Source organism: Theobroma cacao, chromosome 2 (genome assembly GCF_000208745.1).
Source record: "Theobroma cacao cultivar B97-61/B2 chromosome 2, Criollo_cocoa_genome_V2, whole genome shotgun sequence".
Lineage (NCBI taxonomy): Eukaryota > Viridiplantae > Streptophyta > Magnoliopsida > Malvales > Malvaceae > Theobroma > Theobroma cacao.
The window spans coordinates 22,468,516-22,476,639 of record NC_030851.1 but is presented as its reverse complement, the minus strand read 5'-3'; the positions used below and the strand labels follow the sequence as shown (position 1 = coordinate 22,476,639).

The 8,124-nt window shown below is 33.1% G+C and overlaps 1 long non-coding RNA gene across 1 annotated transcript; it reads left to right on the top strand.

The window, feature by feature from the left end:
* LOC108660572 lies at positions 712-2,631 on the top strand. Its single transcript, XR_001926335.1, has 3 exons — positions 712-749; positions 1,538-1,614; positions 2,484-2,631. It is a non-coding gene; the product is annotated as an uncharacterized LOC108660572 (long non-coding RNA).

The following is an 8,124-nucleotide window of genomic DNA, read 5'->3' as shown; positions in this document are numbered from 1 at the left end:
TCAAGCCCTACTCTATTATATACTTGTCATGTCATTCATGTGCTTGATAGAATGTTTGCATAAGTGAATGTATCGAAAAAATCGTTAAAAGTCGGTATTGTACCTAGTGGTACAATTAAATTGATTAAAGTCTCGAACTAGGCCAAATAAAGATTTTATGATGTATTTTGAGAGTTATTGAATCTTAAAATGTCTTAATATGATGATTCGAAATTCGAGGATTGATTTGGAGTTAATTTAGGAATTTTCATAACGTAGGGGCAAAATGGTCATTTTGCCACCCAAGGGCAAAATTGGAATGTTGGATGATATTTTGACTAAATTTGATTAATTAGAGCATTATTTGAATTTGAGAAGTGAAAAATTTCAATTTGGATATTTTTCCAAACATATGGGCAAAACGGTCATTTTACGTGTCCACGGGGACGTAATTGAAATTTTTGGAATTTTACACCACCATGACACTTGTCAAACCCATGAATTTCACCCATTATTTTTTTTAAGTGAGAGATTATATGTGGTGGGAATGAAATGCTTAATTGTTAAGTTTTAAGCATGGACCAATTACATGGTGACAGTGGTAAATTTTAATCCTTTTATAATTCCCTTTAAAAACCCAGCACACACTTCTCCCAAATCACTCTTATGGCCGGCCAAGCAAGGGAACAAAGAGAAAAAGAGAAGAACAAACCCTACGAAAGAAAAATTCAAGAGAAATTGTTGGATTTCAAGGAATCAAGCAAGTAAAGGTAAGATTTTTTAATTTTAGCTTGTGATCTACCTTTCCCATGCATTCTTTTTCATTCTCCATGGCTGAAATTCAAGTTTTCAAGAGGGAACCTTTGCTGGCCAAATCTAGAGAGAGAAGTTTTGGTGATGAAATTTGCTAGATTTCATAATATCCTAGTGTTTTTAGTCATTTTGTGATGTTTGGAAGGAAAAACAAGCAAGAAAATCACATGTTCTTCAACCACCCTCATTTGGCCGAATTTTCTATAGGGCATGTTGATGATGGATTTGGTTGTAATTCATGTTATTTAGCTAGGAATTGATGAATTATGATGTTGGATATCGAAACCGATTATTGAAAAGTATAGTTCCTTTAGAAAATGGCTTGATGGAAACTGAGAAAATCATAGTAAATGGACTTGGATTTGATTCCTAATGATATATATGGATTTATGAGACTGTGTAGACATTGACTGGTATGTTAGTTCGGAATCGAAATGAATTTTGGAAAATGGTGAAGTTAGTCAAAAAATCAAGTTCATTATAATGCTTTGGTGTATTAGATTATTGGAAGTTTAATGAATATATTTGGAGTTGAATCAAATGTTTTTGTTAAATCAATGGTGTATAGTTCGAATTAGGTCGAATACAAATTCCTTCCGATCACAATTGAACCTACGTAGAACACCGTCTTTAAGTGACTATCTGAACATTTCTCATTCAACTTCATGCATTCATATAGAGCCTGAAATAGTTTTATAACACTTGATACCAATGTATTGAATTACGTATCGTGTATTATGGATAGGTGCTGAACCCCCCCAATAAGGGCAAAGATATCGTGCCCGAGGATTGAGAATAGGAGTACTCCAAACTCCTATTATTGTGAGTAATCAGATGTTCATCTTAATTATCTAAAGTGGTTTATACTTATTTTATGATTTTAAAGAATAAGGCACTTAATTTGCAAATTATTATGTTTTACATTTTATATGTTGGTTAAATGAATGAGATTTATAAATTATTCTAAAACTAAATGTTGATTTTCGAAATAGAGTAAGTGGAGGCTAGACATTCGTATTATATATATATACATGATTTGAATTGATGGCTTATGAAATTGTGGTAGCATGAATGGCTAGAATTGTGGTTTTGTGAATTATATAAATTGTTTTGTCTTACATTGACAGGCTAGATAGTACTATATTAGCCATGTCATGCTGTCAAAATTTTTATTGATTTGGTGGGTTATTTGATTAGCTTACTGCAGTGGGCGGGTTTTCGTGGGCTAGCCTATTAGAGGGGCACGGTAAACCCCGTTATATTTACCTTAGTATGAAAGGCGCGAAGGGTATCTCCTAAGGTAAAGTTTAGAGTTCACTTCACACCGAACTACCACGTGAAGATGAAACTCAGCCAACTCCAAGGAATAGCTATATTTTAAAAGTAGAAACATATTTTATGGGTATATGTCGTTTTAACATCCTTGGCGGACTCGGTTGGATGCACGGGCCAAGGTGTCCCCGAGTTTGAGTTTTGGCACAAGCCAAGTTTTTAAGAGAATCATAAGCCATGTTGATTATTTCGATGAAATGTAATTGTTTTATATGAATTGAAATGAGTTTTAAATTTTATGAATCATATTATGATGGGATGATTTAACTGTCTCCATTTACTCAGCTTTAGATGTTGTAGATGAACTTTGCTTACTCACTGGGTTTATAAAACTCACCTCTTCTTTTCACCTATTTCAGGCTCAGGACAGTTTGTAGACCGCTGATTATGTCGAGGGTTTGCTTTTGGATTTGCACCCTTAGAAATTGTAGGTCTATAGTCTTGTTTATTTTGTTATTTTGGGAGCCCACATGTCATTGTAGAATATTTTGTATACCTGGCTGCGTGTGCCACTGTATGTATGAATTTATTTTGCTTTTATGCTACAAAAATTATTTACGCAGAGTTCTATAAATATTGTTTTATAAGAAAATGAAATATTTTATTCAATATTTTATTTAATTTGAATAGCTAAAATTTCACTTTAAATTGATGAATTAGACAACAAAACTTATTTTTAGACATGAAATGGATGCTTATTACTCGTATATCATATTTTTAGCAGGGTTCGAAAATTTTAGGTTAAATGACCAAAATACCCCTGTGTAGTATAAATTCCTTTTTGATTGTTTTTGATTTAAAATTAGTCTATATTTTTTTAAAACATGGTATTTAACAACTGTTGCTCACAAGGGAGAAGTAAAACTAATGCGAAAGCCTTGCAAGATTTCGGTTGGTATTCCAGGTATGAATGTTAATCGAGACATCAGGATGGTTGTCACGGGCTCGATGAGAATTCCAAGTTGTGACAGTTTTGTTGCAAATTTTAAGGGGAAAAGTAAGCTGAGTTGCTGGTGGATTTTGAGGAAAGAAAATGGAGGAAGCTGAGTTTTGGGGTGTTGCTGACGGTGAGAGAGAGGAAGAAAGTGCAGCGGGTTGGTGAGTGAAAGAAGGGAGAAGGAAGGAAAAGAAAAAAAAAGAGTGGGCATGGCCCAATAGGGAGAAATGGGAAGAGCCCATGGAAAGGGCCCAATGGCAATAAGAAAAGAAAAGTCCAAAAGAGAAAAGGAAGGTGGAGATTTGGGCTACCTAGCCCAATTTGGAAGTGCTTAAGTGAAGATAGTGCACTACAGTGGCGTGCCAGAGGAAATGACGAGCGATTGGCAGATAGAAATAGCGATGTAATATCTCGCTATTATAAGGTGAGTAGGGGGTGTCAATTTTAAAATTTTTCGTAAATATATACCTATATGTATGATTTATTTTAAACGTGAAAATTGTGAAGAGCATGCACTAGTAACAATCTTAGGAAATTGTGGTTGCAAATTATGTTTAGAAATCGTTTTGAATATATATATGTATAAATTATATGTAAAGTGTTTTGAAAATCGGGAAACAAGCCCTTCACACTGTTTTGCCTCAAAATCTATGCCTTATATTTGTGCAGTGTGCATTCATGATTATATTGCTTATTCACCATGCGAACTATTGTTTTGATATTCATGCATAAATATATTTTGAGAAAATGATAGATTTTATCATACCCTATATTGAATGCTTTGGAAATAATTTCGAAACGAGATGTCAAGGACATAAAGTGATTTCTAAAATGGTTTTAGAAACTGAGAGATTCGAGAGTAGGCTGGCTGTCACTTCGGTTAAGTGTGACCCTCGTGCACGAGTGAGCTCTAGCTAGAGAATCTTTGGGTTTTCGACGGGCGGTTAGGCATGGTGGGGACCACAGCCTGTGATATATGTATGCATGGCTAGGCCACCAGATGATTACACGGTTGCGACCGCTTGATTATCCGATGTCGGCCAACATCGTTGAGACTGCCATGGCATGTGGGATCCGGTCGAGAGAGGCTCCCGGATGTTATTACGTGGTAGCAGGACCATGGGTTTATTTTCATTCCCTACTCGAGAGTGGCATCTCTAGGTTTTCAAACTCATATTTCTTTGCATGGTGAAAGTGGAATTTAATGGTTTTTCTATAGCTCCCCTATTTTTACGATGAAATGAATTTTAACTCCTCGAGTGCAAGGCGATTTGTAATTTACATATGAGTTTGATTAACATTCGATTTCATGGGAGCTTGCCGAATATACTGATTTGATTTGAGAAAAATGTCAATTGATCTTGACGGTGAAATTTTCTTTATGTAAAATTGTTTTAATTCAATATTTCAAATGATTGACTTGAATAAGGTTATTGATCTATTTTGTAGTGAAAATTTTTATCTGCCTTGGTTCAATTTATCAATTGAAGTGTTTATAATGTGTAAGAAATCCTCGATTTTTCATATATGGCACAAACTCTAGTTTGAAATAAAGTATTTTTATAATCCTGCATTTTAACATTCAACTGATTTGCTGTTTGCTTGTTTCCCATCTACGCCCTTCTCACGGAGCCGATGATCATTGAGTCTGTGAGACTCACACCCCTATTTTTCCCTTTTACAGATAGGGATCAGCATAACGTGTAATCATCGACGTGTACGGTACACTGCAAATAGGTAAAGGCATCTCATAGCATTTTATCCTGAGTCACTCCGTTGTTAGAGGTCGAACCGTAGCACTTTGTTTATTAACTTGTAAACGGATATTGATGTTGATATAAGTAAATAATTGGAGATTATGGATTTCAATATATATACTTGTGAATAAATGGTTTAAAGATTGAATTGATTATTATGTTATAGTTCAAGTCATGATATGATAGAATAATGTTTTAAGTATCAATATGGAATGGTGATTGTATATAGTGAACTAACGGGCATTTCTAGTCAGGCTTGTTCGGGACTTGATGGGTCTTTCTTGAAGGTCTCAGACTCCGGTAGCGACCGGGAGAGGTCGTCACACATAGATTGAAGTATATGGGATACTTGAGGATAACGTGTAGGTGCTTGTTAAAGAACAAGTACATTGAACATGACCCGCTATGAGAATTTCATTTGGTATTTCACTCAAGTGTCTATGGAAAATGTTCTCATGTGATAGTCGTGCAACTAGTCCTTGGACTTGAGACACCAGATCATCTTGTATGGGGAATGACGTACTTTGATTTCACCCTTATGGGTTTGGAAGCAACCAGATGCCTAAATAGGGTGCTTTTGGGTATGCCATGAAGCATGCGAAGGTGAATGAGTGGTCAAGAGAGGATTCATCACCCCAAGTGATATGAGGGGATGTATCTCACTTGTTCTCAATTCTTGATTAACTTGTATAAAGTCTTTGGCCAAAGCATGATGAATTTGAGAAAAATTAGTTTTCTAAATTCATAAAGTTAGTCATGAATTATGGGAACTAATATGGAATGTTATAAGTAGACACTGAGCCATGCTTAATGACATATCTGGGATATTTGATGAAAGGACTGTATTGCACGGAGAGGCTTATCACTGAAAGGCTTTGTCAAATTCTTTAATTGACTTTCCAACATTTAAGTGGTCATGATGTATTGCTAGATGGCGCTCATGATCTATAAATATAAATTAATTATCAAATTGATATTTGATTATGATTTATATTTATTGCCAATATGTTAAAAGCCTTATAGGTCACACACATTAAGTGACATGATTAAGATTAAATAAGGATAATTAATTAAGTTGGACTTAATTGAAAGAGACCAAAATAAAGTGGGAAATTAATTAAGTTTTCAGAGACTTAATTAAATTAAAATACAACTATTGTATTTAGGTTATAAACTAGTTTGGCTATATAAATATATTATATTAGCAAACTAGAACTTAGAAGCCTCCAAACCACTTCTCAGCTGTTTCATAAAATAAGAAAAGAAAAATAGTTTTCTTTGTTTGACAAAAAAATAAACTTTAGCAAGAATTTTTGGTCCTTTTGTTTTAGAAACAATACTTGCTAGCACAAGTAAAAATCCTACCTTTGAGAAGGTCTTATTCAGTCACTGTGTGGATTACTGTTAGAGGCCAAACACTTGGGTGGCTAAAGATTTGACAAATCCTAAAGGTGAAGAAGCAAAGATTTGGATTTAATTGGCTCTTGATTACAATATCCAGAGTAAGGTATGTAACTCTTAAACTTATGAGTGTGCTTATTAATTTAAAAGTTACATGACAAACACAAACATTGACCCTGTAGGATTCGACTGTTTCTCTAATTAAATATTCTTTTATTTTTTCGTTGCGTTACTATTTTTAATTATTGATTATTTTCATGTTTGAGTATGAGGTCGAATCCCAACAATAGTCTCATTTAAGTTAAACACATACATAATTGATGGGAGAAGCTTATCTTCTTCCATTAAGTAGTAAAAGTAGCCAAAGAATATTGTATATGTTGTGGCCTCTTTGCCAACCTATTCCTTTGTTGTTTTAGGTAGGGCCAAGGGGTGAAACATATAATTATGAATGGAGATATAGGAGCTATCAATGGATAAGAGGTATCACATGTTATTAGCATATTCTTTGACAAAAGGAGAAGAAGAAACTAGAAGGTGGGTGGGTAAAAAGGAAAATAATAATGTTGGGCTACCAATTGTAATAAGAGGAATTGCTTAAGAGAGTTGAAAATGAGGTCACTAGTGAGAACACACATGAATTTGCTACAAGGTATCAAGCTTGAGAAACGAAGCTGCCACATAAGAAAAATAAGTGATAACTCATCTCTTTCCTTTTTCTTTTATATAGTCTTGGATGAAAACTCATCTTGTTTGCATGTAATTAATGCTGCGAGTGTATATATAAGGTTCCATGGCCCATGTGCTATATTGTTCACCATACAAAACTCTCATATTAAGCAAACCTTGAGATTTTAAGATGTTTCTTCTTTCTTCATACATTCATATATGTACTAAAAGTTGCCAACTAATCATATAGTAATAAGCCCTTCGCCAACCTTAGATTTTTCTTTTCTGTTATATGGACCAAACAAATCTTCAAGGTTGCCAGCTACTAATATCTTAGAACAATCTGTTTAACAATAACATTACACACCTAGCAGCTATTGATGTTTACCATCGATGTGCTTCTTTCATGAGACTGTATGAAACGTAAAACAGAAATATAAGTAATATTCGTAAATAATAATAATAATAATAATAATAAAGACACTTTAATTCTCAAGAAAGTGAAATTAATTATAAGTAAAATTATTTTAAAAGCCTAAATAAATATCAAAATTATGTTTTAGTGACCACAGAGATTATTGTTTGCAAAAAATCTTGTAAATATAATTACTTTTTTAATTCCTAGCTACTTAAATAGAGAATCAAAATCAAGAAATGTGGATTTATGCTTTAAAAAAACACTTTAGTGAAAGCATTTATCTATATATATGTGTATATATGTATACATACGTATAAATATATATATATATATGTATGTATGTATAAATAGTTAATTAAGCAATTGAAAATATCTAGGAACTCATTTGGTAAAAAATATGGAAATATTATCAAACAATGAATTTTAATTATTATTCTAATATGAAAATTTTGAATTTTACAGATCAATACCAAATTAGATTATTAACATGTATCTCACTAAAATATATTTATGTAGCTTAATAAATTAATTAATTATTAAATATATACAACAACCATTTAACCTATGAAAAAAAAACAAGAAGTTAAAACAAAACAGAAAAGAAAAAAAGAAATCTTATTCAACCCAACATCCAAAAACACAAAAAAACCTATATAAACAACAATTTGTAAAAGCTGACCCCACCACACATGGCCTCAATCTCCCACCCTTTAACCATTCCTTTCTCATTTGCTTTTTCATCTCTTCTTTCTTTCTTCGTTTTCTTCTTGTATATATATAACAGCCTCATCTCTTTCATTCTAATCCACCTTCCAATC